The sequence below is a fragment of the Taudactylus pleione genome, unplaced genomic scaffold, assembly GCF_031769625.1.
Source record: "Taudactylus pleione unplaced genomic scaffold, aTauple2 ptg000030l, whole genome shotgun sequence".
Taxonomy (NCBI): domain Eukaryota; kingdom Metazoa; phylum Chordata; class Amphibia; order Anura; family Myobatrachidae; genus Taudactylus; species Taudactylus pleione.
The window spans coordinates 3,493,482-3,517,105 of NW_028284432.1; the positions used below are offsets into that span (position 1 = coordinate 3,493,482).

At 46.7% G+C, this 23,624-nt stretch overlaps 1 pseudogene; it reads right to left on the reverse strand.

Moving 5' to 3' along the window:
- The window catches only part of LOC148539108 (uncharacterized), a 76,123-nt pseudogene extending 55,029 nt beyond the window's left edge, over window positions 1-21,094 (reverse strand).
- Window positions 21,095-23,624: the final 2,530 nt, after the last annotated feature.

The following is a 23,624-nucleotide window of genomic DNA, read 5'->3' on the forward strand; positions in this document are numbered from 1 at the left end:
GACATTGTTTATAAACATTGCTACATTAGCGGTCATAATACTCAAATTAGCATCATGGGGGCAGAACCCAAAGATTGGGTGCCATTGTAGAGAGTGGGGAGGATATGATGGAAGCAAGAAGCAAGTGAAGGAAAAGCATATGAGGGAAGAGGGCCCTGCTCGTGAGAGCTTATAGTCTAAAGGAAGAGGCAGGCAGACCAGGGTGACAGAGTGGACAGTGAGCAAGGAGCGTGGGGCAGTGGGTTAGGTTGAGAGCTGGAAGGTTTTGATCAAGAAGTAGGTCTTGAGAGCCCCATTGAAATTTTGTAGTGAGGTCTGATAGGGAGAGAGAGAGAGTTCCAGAGGTAGGGAGCAGCATCTGTACTCACTGAGACCCTCTTACTCCAAGCTGCTTGCAGCTTTGCTGATCGTGGCATCAGCTTGTTCCACACCAAGGGTATCTGGACTTTTGGCAGCCAGATTTGTACACGGTGAAAGTCTTGGTTTAGATCCCACTTGCGCTAGCCTGGTGGGGATGTTTAATACACAGAGCAATGTCTGGGGTAAGGGCGGGTGACTGTTATCATGTTGGTCCTGGGGCCATAGCCTTTTTGCAGAGTATCGGTAGGTGTGTGGGGGATCCAGAGCCTATTAACTTGCGACTGCTGGGCCCATAACCAATTAGAGGGGGGGGGCAGGTACTAATTACTCGGGACAGGTCTTGCTGAAGGGTCCTGGCAGGGGCCCGAGTCTGACGCCGCCCATCCCCCTCCCTCCTACCTGTCAGAAGACCAGCACATGCTGCTGTGTGCTGGGCTGCAGTGAGCAGTCTCCCACTTTATAGGAAGCTAGAAGTTGATTGGTTGCTATGGGAAACTTCTCCACCTTTACTCTTTAGAAGGTTTGATACATATCTTTCACATGGTGCATCTTTTCAGAATAGGTGGGACGTTCCCTGACGCTCCTCCCAGGTACTGCAGCTGCAACATGACATACATTGGGAACAGCGCAGGTAGAGCAGCCTACTTTGCATGTAGTGATCATACATTTAAATAGGAACAACATACTATGGGCCTGGTTCAGTGATGTACACTAATGCCACCGCAGCTGCAGTCCCGTACGCAGCTGCTGTGGGAAAATATGCTGCTGTCGCAGACGCCGGGAGATGTATTGAGATACCCATCTGCGGTTTTGAAATCATACAAAGAGACATCATCGATCGCTGATAATTCGATGTTAGCAGTCCTGACTAACTCTATGGTGGCGCAGAATGGCTGCGAGAACTGAGACGCCGAAGCCATGATTACTGTGTATGGGACTACAGACGTAGGATGCGATATGCGGCCGAAACGGTCCCGTCACACCTACGTTTTTAGCCGAAACGCCCCATTGCCACCCCCAAACACTCCCTGTCAATCACACTGCGAATGACGGTGACGTACTTTGAAGCATACGCCGTGCGGTTTAGACGCATGCGCATACGGGCGACAATCGCTCCACTGCAAAAACATAACTCTGAACCCGGGCCACATAGGGTGTTTTCTCTTTATATGTGAATGAAAGGGTCACTTGTATTTACCTCTACATTACTGCACAGCTTCTTGCACAATGACTTGATCCTGGCATCTGCGTATCGCTCCTCGTAGTGTTGCCTTTTACATACCTGCTAAATTATAGCTCATTATCAGGTCCAGATTATCACGGCAAATTGCTGATTTATCAAAAGAGGCATTATAACTGCCCAGTTAAGGTAGTTGTGGAAATCATCATACAGTATGCCTGATTATGTGGTTATGGGGCCATTTGAAGGTAACTAACATTAGAGGATTTTAGAAAAAAATACACTAATTGGGGGCAATTCAAAACTAAAATAATCCCATATATTGTCTTTATAAGTACTGAATAAAACATCCTGGCCTTACCTGCCCTGTACGTAGAGCCTTGCCCTTCTGCATAACAGCCATTTACATCGATATATGTAACTTGCAACATTGATTCCTGTGATTAAATATTATCCACCGACGCCAAGAGAACACTCCTGATTATGAGTCGCTCGCTGATGCCGCAGCAGCCGAGTGTGTGTCTTTATAGCAATGCTGCAGCCGATTTCTGCAAAACTAAGGTGCTTCCTGCGTCCACATTCGTTCTGTGTCTCGGAGAGATGACAATCGTAACGCACGACCAGTGCAACGCAGACGCATGCGAAATACTTAAGACATCAGACAACTTTGCTAATATGGGCAATGCGCATCAGGCCCGCTGCCACATTATGGGCCTGATTCGCAAATGGAGCGCTTTTTGGCGCTGTGCATGTGTCTGAGTCATTACCATACGTACATTACAGAAATCACGCACTGCAAGTCTTTATTCGCAGTGTGATTGGCAGGCAGAGAGCGTTGGAGGATGGTAAGGGGAAGGGTTGGGTAAAAAACCCAGGCATGTCTCGACCATTTCAGGGGCATGTCACATCCTGCATCTGCGATCCCATACGCAGGAACAGGTATACGTTCAGGAAGCCGATGGACGGAATGCCGATCGCCAGCTTCCAGACACTGTTATCCCAACTAGGGACGAATGACAGGAGTCTAAATCTAGACGCCTGTCATTTGACCGACGTCGGGAGACCAGCGCCCGGCATCCCGATCGAGCGGATGCCAGGCGCCGCAGCGGACAGCCGCATGGGGGGGGGAGGGAGTTAGGTTTAGGGCTCCCGGGGGGGACTTAGGGATAGGCACCCCCCCGGGAGGTTAGGGTTAGGCTACGGGATGGGAAGGTTAGGGTTAGGCACCCCCCCGGGGGACTTAGGTGTAGGCGGAGGGGAAGGGAGGGTTAGGTTTAGGGCTCCCGGGGGGGACTTAGGGTTAGGCACCCCCTGGGAGGTTAGGGTTAGGCTAGGGGGAGGGAGGGTTAGGGTTAGGCACCCCCGGGGGGAGCTTAGGGTTAAGCACCCCCCCCAGGGGACTTAGGTTTAGGCGGCGGGGAAGGGAGGGTTAGGTTTAGGCACTTAGAGGGGGATTAGGGTTAGGCACTGGGGGGGAAGGTTAGGGTTAGGCACCCTAAAGGAGGGTTAGGGGGTAGATTAGATTAGTCAATACTTACCTAGGGACGATCGGGATTTCTTTCTCTGTCGGGCAGGCGCTGTCGGGGTTTGAACCGCAGTAATTCATAACGATTCCCTTTAACAGGACTCGGGCAATCCAGTTACGGCGGCCACTCTGTGTGCCCATAGTATTGTTCAGGGAGTTGGCGTGTGCATGATCTGTGTCCACTGCTGCATATGTTTACGCAGTTGCGGATAGCTGCGATGGCTCAGATGGGAGTCTCAGTACAAGTCCCAGCGCCTGTTCCACATTAGCAGGATGCAGTCGGGAAGCCGACGGTCGAAATGCCGACCGCCGGCTTACCGACTGTCTAATCCCGGCAAGGGTCTAATGACAGGCGTTGAAATTCCGCCGCCTGACATTTTACCTACGCCGGAAGCCCGACGCCCGGCATACCCATACCGATTGAAGGTAAGCTGGGCGGCGGTAGCGGACACCCGCGCTTAGGTTAGGGGCTCCCAGGGGAAATTTAGGGTTAAGCACCCCTGGGGGGAGGCTAGGGTTAGGCTAGGGGAAGGGGGTGTTAGGCACCCCCCCCCGGGAGACCTAGTTTTAGGCTGCGGGGAAGGGGGGATAGGTTTAGGCACTTAGCGGGAGGTTTGGGTTAGGCACTTGGGGGGAGGGGGGGAGGTTAGGGTTAGGCACCCCTAAGGGAGGGTTAGGGGGGGGGTTAGGTTAGTAAATAGTTAAAATGCTCACCTGTCGGGATCTTCACTGCTGGTCTTCCAGCGTTGGGATTTGAACCTGCGTCCGGCGGTATTTCATACAGATCCCCCATTAGCATATATTAACAAATTCTCTGCTGAAAAAAGGGCAGCTGCGGCAGCAACAGCGAACAACTCTGAGGCAGCCCCAATATTTAGGAATCTAGTGAAATGCTTTCTATAATGTTTCCAGGCAACAATTTGTCAAGCAGACGTCTCCCGTGGGAGTATCCTTGTAATATATTCTTGTAACACCTAAAATATATATTATTTTAAAACACTTTTTTTTTTTTTCAACATAATCATTCAATTATATACGCTTTGCATTATTGATCACATTCTGCCTGTATGAAGTAAAGCATTAGCATTCTGTAATTGTGCAAAGCAAGCGCCTAGTTCTAGGTGATTTTATGCATGAGAACTATGGGTGCCCATACAATTTATCATGGCCAAATACCTGTAGGTCATTTTATTTCTGGCTGGCCACCAGTCTCAGAGCCTGGGGAACAAGAGACCGCAGATCCTAATCTGCATCAGCCAGTGAGCTATCAGATGTCGGTCAGGGCAGATCATAGAGTGACTTTAGACGACTACCAGATCCGGATGTTCTGCAACAAATGGCTGGGGGCCTGATTCACAGGTAGACTCTATTGCAGCCACGACTGTGTCTTTTGCCGCAGCGCGACTGCATCTTTTTGCTATTGCGGCGCTAATCCGCTGCTGTGCGCATTAAGATGCACCATTGTCCACACCGTCGGTTGCGCCATAGAAAATTGCACCAACCCTATGGTGGTGCAGATGATCTGTCTGGACATGGCCGCCGGTATCAGTGCAACTGCGGCAAAAGACGCAGCCAGGTAACGGCGACATGTCTGTAGCACACCCACCAGTTACCATCCAGTTGTGCCAACTGAAATTGCTTCTTTCTGTATCCAAGTTCATTCTGCGGCTTCTGAGGGTAACTATCGGGGCGCATGCGCAGTGTGGCTCGGACGCATGAGCAGACTGAAAACATCGCCCGCTTGGGTGCATCGCTCACTCCTGATTCAGGCCCTGGGTGTTTCAAATCAAGCCTAGGGCCAACGTAGTTTAGTTACATAGTTTCCTCTTGACGTTTAATAGCAGTGCCGCGTAAGCTTGCTGCAGCCTGGAGGGTGTGCCAAGTGCCATCTGCAGTCACAATTGGTTTAAAGTAAGCAACTGCTGGCCACCATCGATGATGGTTAACCTAGATGGTATGAAACCATTAGTGGGTTAGCAAAATATGCAGGTAGGCTTCAGCTGCATTGCCGCAGCCAGGAGCTTAGAGAGCCCGGCCAGGGCCAGGTGAAGGGGACGTGGCCTAATTTGTGGGAGTCGTGGCCACGCCCCCTTAAGCTTAAAAAAACAAACAAACAAAAACACAACACTTTTGCAGCGCCGCGTAGGGAGGCGGGCAATGTAAGCCCCTCAGCCCGGCGCTCCCTTTCCACAGCCATAGGAGACTGCTCCAGTTGCTGCTCAGCAGTGTGCTGGGCTGCTGGGAGAGAGGGAGGGGGGCTGGTGCCGGAGCCGGGCCCCCGCCGGGCCCATCTAGCAAGCCCAGGCCCGGGTAAATAGTACCCGCTCCCATCCCTCTCGGTGCCCCTGGCTGCAGCCCATTCCCATCGCTTTTCAGTACCTCACATACACGGCCCCAGTCCTTGTTCCTTTGCACATATTCAGAGACGAACCATCGATGGCCATTGGTAAGTAGCAGACAACCCATATATGTACTTATATGGTCGAATCTGACACCGAAGGTCTTTAATGTTTTTTGCTGAATTTCTCAATAAGAAACTTTTTGGGGGTGTTGTGAAAAAATTCTGATACTGATACTCTAGGGCAGCGTGACCCACGATAGATGTAGAACCACTGCTGTAAGGCAAATATGTTTGTGAATGTAAAGGCTAATTTCAACTGAAGCTAAAAAAGTAGTTTGTGTGATATTAAATAAGGTACTTGGGTGCGCTGAGGGCAAAGCAAGTGGTGCATTCGTAGGGTCGCCAAGAGATCAGCCAGGCCATGGTATTAGGGGATGGCATGGCCAGGTTTGGGGGCATGGCGCAAGTGCCCAACTTTGTCACTTACCTTACCGGGGCTCTGCAGCATCATGTGATCAGATGCAGATAAGGCGGCATGCGTGCTTGGCAACAACACGATGCCTCAGCAGGCTTTGTCTCTGGGCACCATGGGTCCTTGCTACACCATCTATTACATTGAATAAAAATCCAAAATCTGGTGTTACCCCTAAGCAAATCAAAGTACCAACCAATCAGCTCCTAACTGGAGCTGACTGGTTGGTACTTTATCATTCTCAACTTTATGACTTTCCAAGGCTTCGTACATTTCCCCCATTGACTGGTCACATATTAAAAATGTGGTAGAATGTTGGGAACTTGTGTAAAGAGCCTGAAAATAAAGAAAACAGTTGAAATGATTAAGGAGGAGATGTATCAAGATATCACTTATCTCAGCGCTACAAGATATCCTGCTCTGCCGCTTATCGCAGTGACGCAGGATGTCTTAGTGTTGCAATGTTTTAAAAAGAGGATCCCCGGAGAGGTTTTCATGGTAACTCACCCTCCGGTGTTCCTCTTCCCTCTGTATTGCCTCAGCCTAGTGCTGATGATGCGATACCTAATGGCTAGTGAGAGTTCCAAAGCACATTCCTGAGATTTCACCAAATAAAAAGTGAGCTGTAACTGTGAACAATCAGCGCACGTGCGAACACACAAGCAAGAGCACTGGGACTGTATGTGTTATGCTGGATACACACTTGCCGATATATTATGTTCAGTCGCTTAATGAACGTAATATATCGTGAGTACATCGGCGGGTGTGTACACCCGATATATCCGTTAACGATGTTGTTCACGTATAAGGCGGGCCCAGCAGCACAGCCGATATATATGAAACATGTATTGGTGCATGTACATGTGTGTGTACGGGAGTTCCGCCGGCCACCCATACACTGACTGCATAGACGGCCAGCACTGACATCACAACTGGGCAGGAAAATGTAAATGCCTGCCTAGTTGTGATGTCTGGCCAGATATATCGACTGTCCGATTCGTAAGTGTGTATAGCTCTGCCGACCGATCTGTCGTCTCAGTGTGTAACCAGCATTACTCATTAAACAATGGGATCGGCTTAATAAATTGCCAGCCTGCTTCATCGTCATAGCCGGCTACGGTGGCGACAGCAAAAGCCACCTGGGAGAAATCTCTAATTTGTCCATGAGCTGCCTTTTAAATAATACATATGGAGAAGCAGTGATAACCTAACCCCTTTTGTCATTGAAAACAAAGAAAGAGAAACAAATAGGTTATCACTGCTTGATACAATGGCCCAAAGTTATAAAAAAGTAATTAGAGACTTATTTTAATTAATAAGTTTATATCCAAATCAATGCAAATATTTGTCTAACAAACTTCTCCCTGCCAGACCTGTGCAGATGGTATGGGTGATTTCATTGCAACTTGAAAGACAATTTCACAATCATCCATGAAATGTGTTTCACCGTAAAGTGTAGCCAGCCTGGCAGATGAATTCCTTATCAGGGGAAATGGTGCTAGCAGATTTACTAAAGTTATTTAAAAATATTTTGAATGATAATATTACAAAGGACAGTATATGTAGTTACAACTGATCCAGGGAATTAATTCAATTGCCTGCTTGGGAGATTCCTGGTTCTTCAGATACAGTTTTAAAAACTTCTAAGGTAACTTCTGTGATTTTTTTCCCCCTCCAACCTCACTATTTAACTATAATTTCACCTCTTGTTTTGTAGCAGTATTCTTTTATTGCACTTTGTATCACATTGTATCAGCTGCAGCATCTGGGCCAAAGTCATGTTAATGAGGCACAGAGGCATGAAACGTGGCATGTGTCCGATTAGCATATTCATTCATGCCGTTTACTCACACTGTTGTTTGGTAATGTAGGCGCAAATACTTTGGTGAACTCCAGGGTGACAAATACAACTGTGGTCACTGGTATAAAAGTTACAGAAAAAGTCAAAACGTGCACAAAAACAGAATAAGTAACACATGCACTTTAACATGGGTCAATTGCTAATAATAACAACGATAATAATAATAATGATAATAATTACAGCAACAATAATAATAATAATAATATTATTGTTGTTGTAATTATTATTTGTATTATTATTATTATTATTATTGATAATAATACTAATAAAAATACTATATAATAATAACAACAATAATAATAACAACATTATTATTATTATTATTATTATTATTATTATTATTATTATTAATAATAATAATAGTAATAATAACATCAATAATAATAATAATAATAATTACAATAATAACAATAATAATGACAACAATATTATTATTATTATTTTTATTATTGTTGTTGTTATTATTAGTGTTAACAACAACAATAATAATAATAATAATAATAATAATAATAATAATAATAATAATAATAATAATCAATGTTCTCCATGTATTATATGAAAAATTCTTATGCACTATTCTAATGCAACTGTTGTTTTTTACTCTATGGGGGTAATTCAGAGGTGGCCGCAGTTGCAGTAATGGCTGCATCTTTTGTGCAGCCGCTACTACCTCTTTATGTTAATGCCACAGTCATTGGGCATCCTATTGAGACGCCCATCGACTGCAGTGCAAATCCGCCCATGTGCGTACACAGACACACTATCGGCGGACCATCAACTGCACCATTGGACAATGCACAAATGCAGAATGTCTGGGAGACCGTGGCCGCCAGTGTCAGGGGAACGACATTGTTAGACACAGTCATTGACACCGACATGCCCCTGACTGCTGAACCCCCAGTTACCACCCAGAAAAACCCTTCTAAATTGCATGGATCTCCGTCCAATTTAGAGCTGTGTTCCCCAGGGTTAACCATCGGGGCACATGCATAGTGCATCTCGGACGCATGTGCAGCGGTAAAACAGCGCCCAATGCTTTACCTGGAGCAAAAGAAAGAAAAAATAGTGCCCATTTAATACCAACCACAACAGTTACAGCAAACATATCCATGCAGAGCCCCCTCCATCTCCCCACACCTCTGTAATGGCGCCCCTATATGTCCTCCTTTATGACTGAGTGGATGGGCATTTGCTATAGTTGCACTTGGGTTTGCGCATATTATCTAGTCACACACATAGGTGCTCCCAATGATTGGTGAGTACATGTTCAGAGGCTGCCACTCTTTACTTAAACCTTGTAAGCCTTTTCTCTGGTGCCTGGGCAGCAGGTTGTGTTTAGATTTGTGGTGGTTAAGTATTATTCTGTTTGACCTTCTGGTACAGATCTGGTTAGTACTTGACTTCGATTATTGGTTTGTGACCTTGACCCAGTTCTGCCTCTCCTGACCTTGACCTGTATGTTGACCGCAGTTACTCTGTATTGCCATCTGCTGCCTAGTGAGGCTAATTAAGGGAGACTTGATCTGTGGGATCCCCACACAGAATGCAATCACAACTTTGCAGGGTCCATGTTGGAAGCTAGCGTTCTCATTTAGCTCCTATCCAGGGTTAATCACTTACGGCACATTGGGTTTACATCCATTTATTAATCTTTATTTATTTAGCGTCACTATAACCTATGATACTTTACAATTAAAAACATTCAGGGCAATTAATAATATAGACACATCAATGGAAAGCATAGTCGCTCTTACCCACCATCTTGGGGGCGCTGATAGCTAGAGGAAAAAGTAGGACCCCTGGAACCCATTTATGCCACAACTCAGGGGCAATATTAAATGGGAAAATGACACATAAGCACCATGCAAAAGTAAACATATTTAAACCAGCTTAGACTCATGCCTATTAGCAGGGCAGAAACTAGGATTTTTGGCACCCGGGACAAGGCCATAATTTGGCACCCCCCAAAAAAAAATACAACATAGAGGAAGAAAAGGGTGTGTGGTTTTGTGACACAGTAATGCCTCTTGTAACACATTGTGCCACACATTAATGACCCTTATAACACATGCCACAGTAATGCCCTTTATTCATTAAGTCACAGTAATTCCCACATTAAGCCACAGTAATGCCCCTTATACAGTATGCCACAGTAATGCCCCTTATACATTTATGCCACAGTAATGCCCATATACATTATGCCACAGTAATGCCCCTTACACATTATGCCACAGTAAGGCTCCTTACACATTATGCCAAAGTAAGGCCTCTTTTATGTTAAGGCACAGTAAGACCCCATCTCCTTTCTCTTACCTGCCAGGGCCGTGTGGTGGGTGAGCTCGGGGTGGCGCGGGACGGGGCTGCCACATGTTGGGGAACCAATTGGAGCTCACAGACCGGCAGCCTCTGCTGATTGGCTGCCGGTCCGCAAGCACTGATTGGCTTGCGACCGGCACCACATTAGACTGACAGTGTCTCTGTGCCTCTCAAGGCCGGGATGCTGCTCCAAACCCACAAGAGCAGCAACCTAGCCTCCCGGTACCCCCTCAAGTTCGGAACCCAGGTCACTTGCCCCCTTTGCCCCCCCCCTCCTAGTTGCGGCCCTGCTATTAGGGCTGGCTATACGATTAGGTGAGCCTAGGCGAGCTGATGCAGAGTGAGTACTATATGGGACTAAATATACTAGTTTTGTATGAAACTTTTTCAGATGTAAATTATGCTCACTTTGTAACCAATGTATCAATGCAAACTACAGTATGTAAACTGACTTTACTACTTTCTCTTTCTTTCATTGACACAATCACACTTTGTATTTGAGCCTCAGAATATTGTCTATGCAGCCCCAGCACTATGCAAATTTTCTCTAAGGGGTATATTTACTAAAGTCAGAGTTTTTAGAAGTGGAGATGTTGCTTATAGCAACCAATCAGATTCTAGCTATTATCTTCTAGAAAATGCTAGTTAAATGTTAAGTAGAATCTGATTGGTTGCTATGGGCAACATCTCCACTTCTAAAAACTCTCACTTTAGTAAATACACCCCTTAAATCACCCTGATTGTTCACTTCTATCCATGTTGTCGTCACTCTGTTCTATGTGCAGGGTTTAGGGATGGATTAAGGACAACTGGTGTTGAAAATGATCAAGAACCTATGGAAAGGAGCAGAGGAGGTGTGGCCAGTGCTGTGTGGGTGTGGCCAGTGCCATTTGGAGTGTATGCCACTTACACTAATAGCCCGGGGCTGTGATACGATGCATCCCGCCAATGGTCGCATGCATAATGACGTTTATTAACGCTGTATGCATGATGATTTAAGCGAAGTCCTTTGCGGTGTGTGGACTTCTGGATTTATGACTCGGGACTCCTTCTGCACATGCACGGCCGTCAGCCAGCGCATGCACGAGCCGCGTTGGGATCCTGGAAGGGATACTATTGGATACCTCTCTGGAAAAACTCTGAAAAGAAGCCCATAGGCTTCTAATAGGCAACACCATCTAAAGAAAAGCAAATCTTTCTGGAGCTTGGTCCATACGGGAAGTCCAGTCAAACCTCTGAAAATTGAATTTTTGGAGGTTTGACCGCATTTTTCACCATAGTGCATCCCGCCCCCAATGTCTCTCCGAGGACAGGATGCATAAAGCATCACATGTTAAACTAGTAGGGATACCCGGCGTTGCCTGGGTTGAAGACTGGACCCTGAAGTACACCTGCAGCCTTTATTTGTTGACATTAGCCTCGCCTATAACCCCATTTCATTCATCCTGAAAAGGACCCTACTGTTTGCTAACATGCATGCCAACAGTGGCGTAACTACCGTGGGTGCAAGGGGTGCAGCTGCTATGGTGCCCAAGCTGCCTCTGTGGTTCGCCGATCCCCCTGCACCCAGTCACACATACAAGGTGGGCCGGTCCAGTCAGGGCCATCAAGGAGGGCCGGGTGGCAGCGGTGTTGATTTGGTGCCGACCCGCCAGCTGATTACATGGAGAGACAGCCGTGCCTGTCACAAGGCAATCAGAGCTCGCTGACAGTGGCGGCTCCTAATTGGCTGCTGGTGTGCGAGCTCCGATTGGCTCGTGACCGAAGCCAGATTAAAATTGCACCTGCACTGTCTGTCCATGTCTGCTGCTGCCTGTGGTGCACCAGGTGTAATTAGCTGGTGGCCCGGACACCTCAAGGACCGAGTCATCACCAGGAAGCCAAACCCTACAAAGCTGCGCCTGCTGCTGTGTGTGCACCAGGGCAAGTTAGCGGCTGATGATGTCTCCAGAATGAGATGACTCCAGTTGAGTAATTTCTCGGAGCACATGACTGACCTGCTGGCTGCTCATGGCACACAGGGGGAGACAAGAGGCTTCTAGAAGCACAGGGGGAGGTGAGTTGCTGGGGGGTGGCATAATGTGTAAGGGGCATTACTTGGTGGCATTATGTTATAAGGGGCATTACTGTGTGGCATAATGTAAGGGGCACTACTATTGTGTGGAATAATGTGTTATATGGGGCACTACCACTATGTGGCATAATCTGTAAAGGGCATTCCTGTGTGTAAGGGGGATTACTGTGTAGTGTACGGGGCATTACTGAGTGGCATAATGTATAAGGGGCACTACTACTGCGTGGCATAATGTGTATCGGGAGTACTACTGTGTGGCATAACCCAGCTGCGTTCCTCCCCGCGGTGACACCTGGTGCGGGGAGGGATACCATGCGCACAGTGCCACCTAAAGGGGGCATGGCCTCAGGAATGGGCGTAGCCTCACAGCCCAAACCCGGTCCCTGGCCGGTGGTTATCAATGGGGGGGTGGGGGGTGCCGGGGGTACGGGCAATGCAGGCTCCCTCACTGTGACAGGAGCCGAGTGCTGCACTTAATGCTACAGTGCAGCACTCTGCTCCTGTCACTGAAGGGGAGCCTGCACCTTGGTGTCACCCCTTGGCGGGTGACACCCAGGTGCGGCCCGCACCCCCCTTGTGACGCCTCTGGCATAACCTGAATGGGCTCTGTATGGCATGCAAACACAGAGGGCTGACTATTATATATTTTTTATATATTAACAGTTTCTTATATAGTGCAACATATTTCGTTGCGCTTCACAATTGGAAACATTAATAGAACAAAACTGGGTAATAACAGACAGACATAGAGGTAAGAGGGCCCTTATCACTAGCTTACAATCTGTAGGGAAATAGGCATTGATACACAAGGATAGGTGTTATATATTGCATTTTTGTCCAGCCAAATTGCAGAGTTTCTTGGTGGGCTGTATGATCCAGTCACACAGGAATGTTGGCCAAAACTAAGGAGGATGTGAAAGAAAGACTATGGGGGGTATTCAATTAGGCTACGAAAAGTCGATGTCAATTACGTCATTTTCGCATGTTTCAATTATCCCCATATTCAATTTCAAAGACTTTTTGCCGGTTCAAAAAGTCTTTGAAAAAAAACGGGGATAAGTTTTCACCAGCCTTTAGCTAGCGAAAAAAAGTGCAGAATTGGGGTTTAGGGGTACAGGCTTAAAAAAAATAGCCTGCACTCCTGGGTAAAGCCCCTAAAAACGAACTGTGGGCCTGATTCAGAGCCGGACGGTCGTTCCAAAAAAGGGGCCGGCTATTTAAATTGAGTGCTCGCTCTTTGCGGTTCGTTGACGCCTCTATGTCCGAGTGAGCAAACGAAAAATGCGCTCGCTATTTTGTAAAGACGCCCCTTTGCTGTTCGCAACACACGTCATCTCCAGTATTTATTAGATTAATCAGGTACATCGAAAGGCATCTGAACTGCTCGCAGTGCTTGTGGTAGGTATTTCTTACCGCTATCACTGCGAGCAGTTCAGGCTAAAAGACAACCAAGTGACGTGGTCGATGACGCTCATTTACTAATTATGCACTCCCATTAAATGCCCTTTTTACCGTTTGGCACACCTGCGTTCGGATCTCCACCCCCCCGCTTTCAAGCACCTTCCCGTTACCACCCACAAACGGCACATTCTGTCAATCAAATTAGCTGCCCCTCGCTGTTTTGCGAGCGCACGATTTCCGACCGCAATAACTGGTTTACGCATGCGCATTACGACCCATACGCATGCACAGTTGTGCGAACATCACTCAGAGCGAACGAGCGTCCGCTTACGTGCGGCTCTGAATCAGGCCCTGTTGTCAAAAAAAGTAAAAAAAAAAATTAGGGACACCCCAAAAAAATGATTTTAAATTTAGGGTAATAAAAAAAAATATTGGGGAACAGTGTTTAAAAGCCAAATAGGTTCGGGGGTGTTCTACAAGTATGCGGCAGGTGTTTTCTACAATAGGCTATTAGCGGCAGGTGCATTTTCGCAGAATTTTTAAAAAATAAGTTTAGGGACTTAAAAATATGCTAGTACCCATTTTCAAGTACCCCAAATTTGATGTGACCACTTAAAAAAACTAAAAAATAAACCTAAGTGCTCTTCTGCATCACTTGTTCTAATGTCGGGAAAAAACACCTGCCGCGGCTATTTAAAAATGCAGAACACATTCTGCAGGGCTAAACGGGGGTACCCAGAGTGAACCCCCATGTCTGGACATCTTTAGGGGGTACTAGGAACAAAACCCGAAAATTCCCGAATTTTTAGCGATACACCTTTCCGCTGGCTCCCGTCTTCGCTGCTTCCTAATTGAATATGGGGATAAAGCAGCACGCGCCCAATATTTTATCTCCGGAAAGTCAGTGATGTGGAGCTAAAAGTCCAGCACGGACTTTTTGCTCCCTAATTGAATAAGGGCCTAAGTGTGAGGTTATATGTGGACTGTGAAAGGTGATGTAATTAGATATGGAAGCTATGAAGGTTATGTGTGCGGTTTTGAAATGTGATAAGCTTGTCTGAAGAGGTGAGTTTTTAGGGAACACTTGAAGGTTTGGAGACTAGAGGAAAGTCTTATTGAGCGTGGGAGGGCATTCCACGGGAGGTAATGTGTGGAGATGAGAGACGCAGATCTTGTGCTGAGCGGAAAGGTCGGGTTGGAAGATATTTTGAGATGAGTGAAGAGATGTTTGTTGGTGTGGTTTGGTTAATAGCCTTATGTGTAAGTAAAAGTAGTTTGTATTGAATACTGTAGAAAACCGGTAACCAATGGGGGGACTGACAGAGCAGAGCAGCAGGCGAATAACGTTTGATGAAGATCAGCCTTGCAGCTGCATTCATAATGGATTGTAGTGGTGAGAGCCTGTTCTTGGGAAGACCAGTAAAGAGACTTTTGCAATAGTCAATGCGGGAAATAATTAGTGCATGGATTAGAGTTTTTGCAGTGTCTAGAGTAAGATATGGTTGAATTTTGGATATTTTTTTTAGATGTATGTAACATGATTTTGAGACAGATTGAATGTGGGGAACAAGGGACAATTCAGTGTCAAGGATGACACCTAGGCAGCGAGCTTGTGGGGTGGGGTGGATTGTCGAGTTATCAACAGTGATAGAGAGATCAGGTTGGTAACAATTATTGGCTGGTGGAAATATAATAATTCTGTTTTAGAAATATTAAGTTTGAGGTGGCTAGATGACATCAAAGTTGAAATGGCAGAGAGACATTCAGTGACACGGACCAATACAGATGGTGACAAATCTGGGGAGGATAGGTAGATTTGAGTATCATCCACGTACAGATGATAACCAAAAGAGCTGATTAGTTTGCCAAGAGAGGTGGTATAGATTGGGAAAAGCAGAAGACCTAAAACTGAGCCTTGCTGTACTCCAACTGATAGAGCTAGCGAAGAGGAGGCAGAATCAGAAAAACGAACAGTGAAAGAGTGATTAAATAGGTAGGATGAGAACCAAGAAAGGGCTGTGTCAGGGATAGTAGTGTTTGTATGAGAAGAGAGTGGTCAACAGTGTCAAAAGCAGCAGAGAGATCTAGAATAATTAGGAGTGAGTAATGGCTTTTAGCCTTGGCAGTGACCAGATCATTCACTACCTTAGTCAGTGCAGTCTCTGTGGAGTGTTGGGAACGAAAGCCAGACTGAAGTGGATCCATTAAGTTGTGTGAGTTAAGAAAGTGTGTGAGGTGGTATAGACAAGTCTCTCAAGTAGCTCGGAGGGGCATGGGAGCTGGGAGATAGGACGATAATTTGAGAGAGTGTTAGGGTCAGAATTTTGTTTTATCTGAATGGGAGTAATCACTGTATGCTTGAACAGTGATGGAAAGATACCAGTAGAGAGAGAGAGATTACAGATTTTAGTTAGGGTTGGGATGAGCACAGGAGACTGGGATTTGCTGATTTGTGAGGGTATAGGATTAAGAGGAGAGGTAATAGAGTAGGAGGATGAGAAGAGTGTAGATACTTCATCTTCGTTTGTTGGGTCAAATGAAGAGAATGTGCCAGAGGGTCCAGGTAGGGCATTGAGCAGGTCGCTGGCTGAGGAAGAGCATACCATTTAATTTTAAATCTTTTCAATCTTGTCTTGAAATAGGAAGCAAGATCTTGTGCACAGACTGAGTAGGTGGGTTGGGTGAGGGAGGGGTAAGAAGCGATTTAAATGTATTAAAAAGTTGCTTGGGGTTAGAGGCTTGGGCAGAGATGAGAGATTGGAATGTGTTTGTTTGGCAGTGTCTAGCGCATTACGGTAAGAGTGGTAGATAGTCTTATATGTGAGGAAGTCACTTGGAGTACAAGATTTACACCTTTGACGTTCTAATACATGTGGTCACTTTAAAAAGGACTCTGGATTTAATATGAACTTGCTTGAGGGGTATATTTACTAAAGTGCGGGTTTATAGAAGTGTAGATGTTGCCCAAAGCAACCAATCAGATTCTACTTAGCAATTATCTAGCACCTTCTAGAAGATAATAGCTAGAATCTGATTGGTTGCTATGGGCAACATCTCCGCTTGTAAAAACCTGCACTTTAGTAAATATACTCCATAAAGTTCACTTGCTCAGACTGTGAGGTGAAAAGGATACTTTTGTCGCTTTCACAGGTTTTTGGCAGACTGCCAATTTCCACTGGAGCCAGCCCCGGAACCTGTGTAATTTAATTGTGTTCCCATTTTAGGGGATTTTGTGACAGTGTCTGGCCCTGACGAAGTTCAAACCTAGGCAAAAACCTAATCCTGGTCAAACTACAACACCATGCCGAATTTGGTGGAACTAGGTCCAAACCTTTGTCTGTGCATAAGGGACAAACAGACAGACAAACAGACACGCTTTCTCGCTTATTATTTAGATGTGATGCCTCCCGCCACTGATCCCATGCATAGAGACGTTTATTAATGCTATATGCATAGAGATTTGCTTTTAGAATTGATAAGAGCTGCCCTTTGTGGTGTGAGGACTTCCTGGTTTATGACATGGGTGTCCTTCTGCTCATGCACGGCAGTCGGCCAGCACATGCGCGAGCTGTGGGGGACACTGGAAGGGATCTTATTGGATTTGGGAAATCTCTGTTAAGAATCCATGGGCCGTATTCAATTAGTTTCGCACCCGTGATACTTTTTTTGCATGCCATACTTTTCGCCGACATCACGTGTTTTGGCCGTGAAAACCTTTTGTGCGTGTCCCCGCTATTCAAAGTATTCAATTCCAAAAGATGCAAAAACGCAAGCCGGCGAATGCAAACCAGGCAAAAAGTTCTGTCAGTATTGGGGAAATCAGCCTGACACCCCCTAAAAGATGCACTAACATTGGGGATCAATGTACATGCCCCCGAATAGCCCTAATAAAGCAATTTGGGGTACTTAAGGTGTGTCAATATCTTCTAATTAGCGTCTTTGCACAAGTGGGGAAGAATAGCATTAAGCAGTATTTTTTGGTGAAAATAAGTAGTCCTGTCAAATTTGGGGTACTTGTCAATGGGTGTAAGCATGGTTTAAAGTCACTAAAGCAAAGTTTAAAAAAACGTAAAAAACGCACCTGAAGCAAGCACCTGCAATCAAAAACACACCTCACCCATACTTGCAGACCACCCAAAAGTCTATTTCGCTAGTTTTTAAGTTTGTACCCCCCACTTTGCACTTTTACGCAGTTATCCTTTGGGGGGCTGTCCCACAGGTGCTGAGTGGTTTCCCCACCTTTGCTCCCCAAAATAGCGATTTTGCACTTTTTCGCCTATTACATTGCATTGCGTTTTCACGTACGCAAAAAGTGTTTGCAATCGAATACAGAGATAAGTTTCCGCCTGGCAAAAAGTCGCAACCGGTGATACTTTTTCACGGATTCCGACTTTTCGCGGCTAATAGAATATGGGCTGATATTGGGAACAAACTCCATAAAGTTTCACTTTCCGGAGCTTGATGCATATGGGGATTTTTTTAGGATAGTGCATCTCGCCCTATATACAGTATGTAAAAGTAGAAAAATTGCATCATATTGTGATGAAAATAGAAATACAATTTTAATACTTATGATTTACGGCCAACCGTGTGGACAGCTGGCCGGCTAGTCATCATCATGCTACCGTGATGAATGGCCTATTTTTATATGGAGGCCTGGGGCTGCACGCCCATTCGCCCCATTGTTAATCTGCTTCCAGCAGGGTTAACAGCACAAACCTTCCACAGCCCTATCTGTGTGATTATTATTATTTTTTATTTTTGTGCAATACTGGCTGAAAGGTGCTTTCCTTCTTACACTCCTTTTGGAGCAGACAACCTCCCTTTCCTTTGAATGGTTCATTAAATCCTTCAAACGCTATATTCTGGATTACCTCACAACTTCCAAAATCTTGCATGAAAAAGCTCAATTAATGTGACTCAGGACAATTACCAGAGAAGCATTTCAGTAGTTTCAAATGACAATCCACTGCCCACACCAAAAGCACAAGCCTTCTAAGGACCACAAGACAATGGCCCGGACACCTTTTAATCATGTCCCTGTAAATCTGATACTTGTTCAAAGAGCCTTCTTTATACTGGAGAGAGGCGAATTCATTATGGGTTGCGACTGACATTACAGCAGGATTTTATTATCATTCTTTTGGGTTATTTTATATGTAAGTTGTAACAAAGCTTAAGCTTCATTTTTGTTGCCTAGTGATAGACATGTCCCCTCCTCCTGAAATTCTCATTGTGTGCCCATGCAGATCCCCTGCCACAGTTGTTAATCAGCAATCATTGCATGAATAGCACCGAGTTTAGAATTGCTGGATCCTTTCTTCTCTCAGGTGTTAATTATTTTCTTGTATTTAATAACGTGTTTTTTGTCACCACTTACTATATGCATCACTACAAACCAGGGGTGGGAATCCTTTTTTCTGCCAAGGGCCATTTTGATAAATATAACATTATTTTCGGGCCCGGTGCAGGCCACGCCCCCTCCATGTGATATCACACGGGGGCGGGGGCGCAACCGCCGATGATTACAGCAATGCCCGGAGCATCCTGAGGATGCTCCGGGGAGCTGTAAGGGTGGCGGTGTGACCGTCTGAAGCATCCTAAGGACGCCCAGGTGGCACTGCTACATAGATTCTCGCTGCAGGGTGCCATTCTGGGCACCCTGCTAGCCAGATGAGGCTAGCAGAAAAAAGCTCAGAGGGCCAGACCAAACGATTCTGGGGGCCTTATATGGCCCTCAGGCCTGAGTTTCCCCATCCCTGCTGTAAACGTATGTATATATGCAGGGCTATAACTAGGGGTGTGCGAGCAGTGCCACTGTACAGAGCGCAGAGCCGCTCACCCATGACCCCTGCATCTGGCTAGCAGAGTGCCTGGAGAGGGACCCTACAGCCAGAATCTCTGCAGCAGTGCTACCTGGCATCCTTAGGACACTTCAGACATAAACACCACTGCCCTTACAGCACCGTCCGGGGCATCCTGAGGATGCTCCGGGCATTGCTGTAATTCCCAGCAATTGTGGCCCCACCCCCTCCATGTGATGTCACGCGGAGGGGGCCTAGCCTGCCCCGCGAGCCCTAGTTACGGCACTGTATAGATATATGTATATATATCGCAGTAAATGTGGGAGAGCTCTCAATTCTCCCACTGCTGGACAATGCTGCCCCGAACAGAAAGGTGGGACATAGCCCTCAAATCGTGACTGTCCCGTCTAAATCTCGGCATTTGGGGAGTATGCTACAGCCCTGGCGCTGATTACTTATTTTGTGGGTAAAAGGACATGCAGGGTTGTTTTAATTTTTGTTAATTTTTATTTTATACTGTAAAGACTTGGCAATCATCATTATCAAGCTGTTAATATTTTTACTCTGCATACATGGATAGGCTCAAGGTGCGTCCATTTAGAAAACAGTAGTATTTACGCCAGGGGAATCTGGGGATGCATTCATAGGGTTAGGCTGCAGGAGGGAGTTCAGGGATAGGCTGCAGGAGGGAGGTCAGGGTTAGGCTGCTGGAGGGAGGTCAGGGTTAGGCTGCAGGAGGGAGGTCAGGGTTAGGCTGCTGGAGGGAGGTTAGGGTTAAAGTTAGGCTGCAGGAGGGTGGTTACGGTTAAGGCTGCGGGAGGGAGGTCAGGGTTAAGGCTGCGATAGGGAGGTCAGGGTTAGGCTGCGGGGGGTAGCTTAAGGTTAAGGCTGCAAGAGGGAGTTAGTATTAGACTGCGGGAGGGAGGTTAAGGTTAGGCAGTAGGGGGAGAGTTAGGGTTAGGCTGCGGGAGGGATGTTAAGATTAGGCTGTGGGAGGGAGGTTAAGGTTAGACAGTAGGGGAGGTTTAGGCTACGGGAGGGAGGTTAGGGTTAGGCTGTAGGAGGTTAGGGTTAGGCTGCGGGAGGGAGGTTAGGGTTAGGCACTAGGGGAGGATTAGGGTTAGACTGTGGGATGGAGGGTTAGGTTGCGGGAGGGAGGTTAGGGTTAGGCTGTGGGAGGGAGGGTTAGGTTTAGACTACGGGAGGGTTAGGGTTAGGCACTACGGGAGGGTTAGGGTTAGGCTGCGGAAGGATGGGTTAGGCTACGGGAGGGAGGTTAGGGCTAGGCTGTAGGAGGGAGGATTAGGGTTAGGTTGTGGGAGGGAGGTTAGGGTTAGGCATGCGGGAGGGAGGTTTGCGTTAGACTTTCGGAGGGAGAGTTAGGCTGCAGGAGAAGGTTAGGGTTAGGCTGCAGGAGGGAGGTTAGGGTTAGGCTGCTGGAAGGAGGTTAGGGTTAGGCTGCAGGAGGGAGGTTAGGGTTAGGCTTCTGGTGGGAAGTTAGGGTTAGGCTGCTGGAGGGAGGTTAGGGTTAGGCTGCAGGTGGGAGAATTAGGGTTATGCTGGGAGGAAAGGTTGGGGAGGGGCTAGAGGGAGGGTTAGGGGTTATGGAAAGGAGAGAAATACTCACCCGAATGCCAGAGGATCGGATGTCTGATCCGGAAATCACAGTCACATGAACGCCGGGACCAAGAAGATGTTGCTGTCATGGACAAGTAAGTCACTTCTGGACCAACAGTGACGATATGTCGACAATCTAACATGTCGACATTTTATAACTGTCTACATGATGATTGTCGACATTGTCAAAATCGATATTATGATCATGTCGACATATCATACCCAACCCTTATGCCTAATTACTGTATATCACACTTACATGAACAGTCCATTATGTATTCAGCTTATACTTACAGGTATATGTCGCTTATACTTACAGGTATATGTCCCTTTCTGTCCCTATTGTGCCTTTCCAGACTAAAGGGAATGTAAGTCAACAATACACATAAATCTGGATACAAGTCTATGCAAACACATTTGGTGCATATGCGCAGTGCTGTAATTTGTAGGATCCATTCAACTCTAAAGAAGTCCCTCAGCTTTATGCTTATGTTGTGGCTGCAATATTGCCGCAAACTGTACATGAGGACCTGTAGCCATTGGCGTATCTGTAATAGATGCACGGAGCACATGGGCCAGGGGGTCCCACATCACACACCGTGCACCCATATAATCGTACTTACCTCTCCAAAATCCCGCATTGGCCGGCCATTCAGAGTAGCAGAAACCACCAGGAAAATGTCTCAGCTGCCACTCTTATGGAGAAGTCACCACGACATGCTGCAGGCACCATTTTCCCAGAGACCTGCACGCACATGCACAGGATACTCTGGCTTAAATCCAGAGACTACTGTGCTGCCAGAGTGGAGGGGGCCCGCATGGAGCCCACCCCTGTCTATAGCATACTTGCCTACTCCTCCATGTTTCCCGAACTCCTGGGACCTCCCCAGTGCCGATCCGCTCATTTCTCCAGTTAAGTGGGTAGTCTGGTGGCTGTACGACATTTTCTCAATGACATGATTCGCCAATCAACGCCCACTGCATGTCAGACCTTGGTCTGCCTCCAGTGTTTCCCGGAGGGCAGTTGTCATATGTCGGCAGCCGTAGCCTATCGTATTACTAATGTTGAGTGTAGCATGAAATGCTCAGTGATCATATCAGTGTGTATGAAATCCCCCTTCTCAGTACCATACCTCTCAACATCTAGGAGGTGGGTAGAGGGACACTCTGCATGCCGTGCGCTCCCAAAAAGGTGCATTACCTTATAACAAGGGGGCATGTGCTCATGCCAAGCCCCTATTCCCATCAGTTGTTTATGTCTATGCAGAGCAACGGGTAGAGAGTGTTCCCCCAATCTCCCTTGTCCGACACTGCGGCCTGGGTGATGGGTGATGGGATAGCTGGAATCAGGGCCGTAACTAGGGTAGTGTGGCCATGGCACCACAGGGCAGGGGGAGCTGTTTGGGCCTGTCAAGTTTCCTGTTTATTATCATTACCACTTGTAGCTTCCTCTTATTTCATCCCCAGCAGCTCCTGGCCTCCCCTACCTCTTCCCTGGCCCTTCCCCATGAAGCCATGGCCCTTTTTCAGTTGCACTATCTTATGTCCCTATTTAAAAAATGGGAGGGGGTTCACCAATGCTCTCTCTGGCACAGGGCACCAAAAAGTCTAGTTATGGTAGTTATGGGTCTGGCTGGTATACTCACGTAGCATAACTCCCAACATGACCCTCTCCAGGAGGGGACACAATGCTCTGGTCCTGGACTTCCCTGGTAAGAGGTGGGGCTGTTGCGCAGATATCATAATTCAAATAGGGGAGCCACACCAACTGTCATTTCACACACTGCCAAACATCACTGGCTGGGACTCACTGGCAGTTGGTGTGACTCCCCTATTTGAATTTTGGTACTGTACTGTAGCCTCACCTCTGGAGCCTCCACCAATCATAACTTACCAGGGAAGTCCAGGACCAGAGCATTGTGTCCCTCCTGGAGAGGGTCATGTTGGGAGGTATGAGGTAGTATCCGTTGGGTATAGAATAGCTAGTAATAAAGAGAGATGTTTTTGAGAGGATTGATAACTTAAAGTTTGGGGGAGAGAGTGGTCAGGCAAGTCTGGGTGCCTTAAGTGAAGAGTAGCACAGGAAACGTGGTATACAAGTCAGAGGCAAATCTACTGGGTCTATTGAATTAGAAGCAAGGGTGGCGAGTTGCTATTGCAACGGCGTAGAACTGCCAGCAATGGCAGCTGAACTCGCCTCCCTCGTAGCCCGATCTTGCCCCGGACTCATGGATTTTTGTACGCAGCCGAGTTCGGCAGTACCGTAGGTGCAACACATAGCCACATTTATGGGCGTCGAGGGACACAATTTTATATTTACCATAAATATTAGTTTTTGGTGCCAGCATCTCTTAGGTATGGCACCATAAAAAATGCATATGTGTTCTGGTTTAAAATGTCATATTTCAGTATAATACCATTGTACTGCAGTAACTACAAACATGAATGGGCACAAGGAGGAGGAGTGCCATGAATTCAGCTTCCCTGAGGGACTTTTATTGTGAAACCTTATCTCCTGATTTAAGAATGACATCATGTAGATATCTGATTCATGCTGAACAGCCACACACACAGACCCATGGCTACGGGCTGTTCTATGCTGACTAAGCTTCACTGCTCCTGTTAGCTGATACGTAACACATTTTACTGTATTTAAAACACATTAGCCTCTCT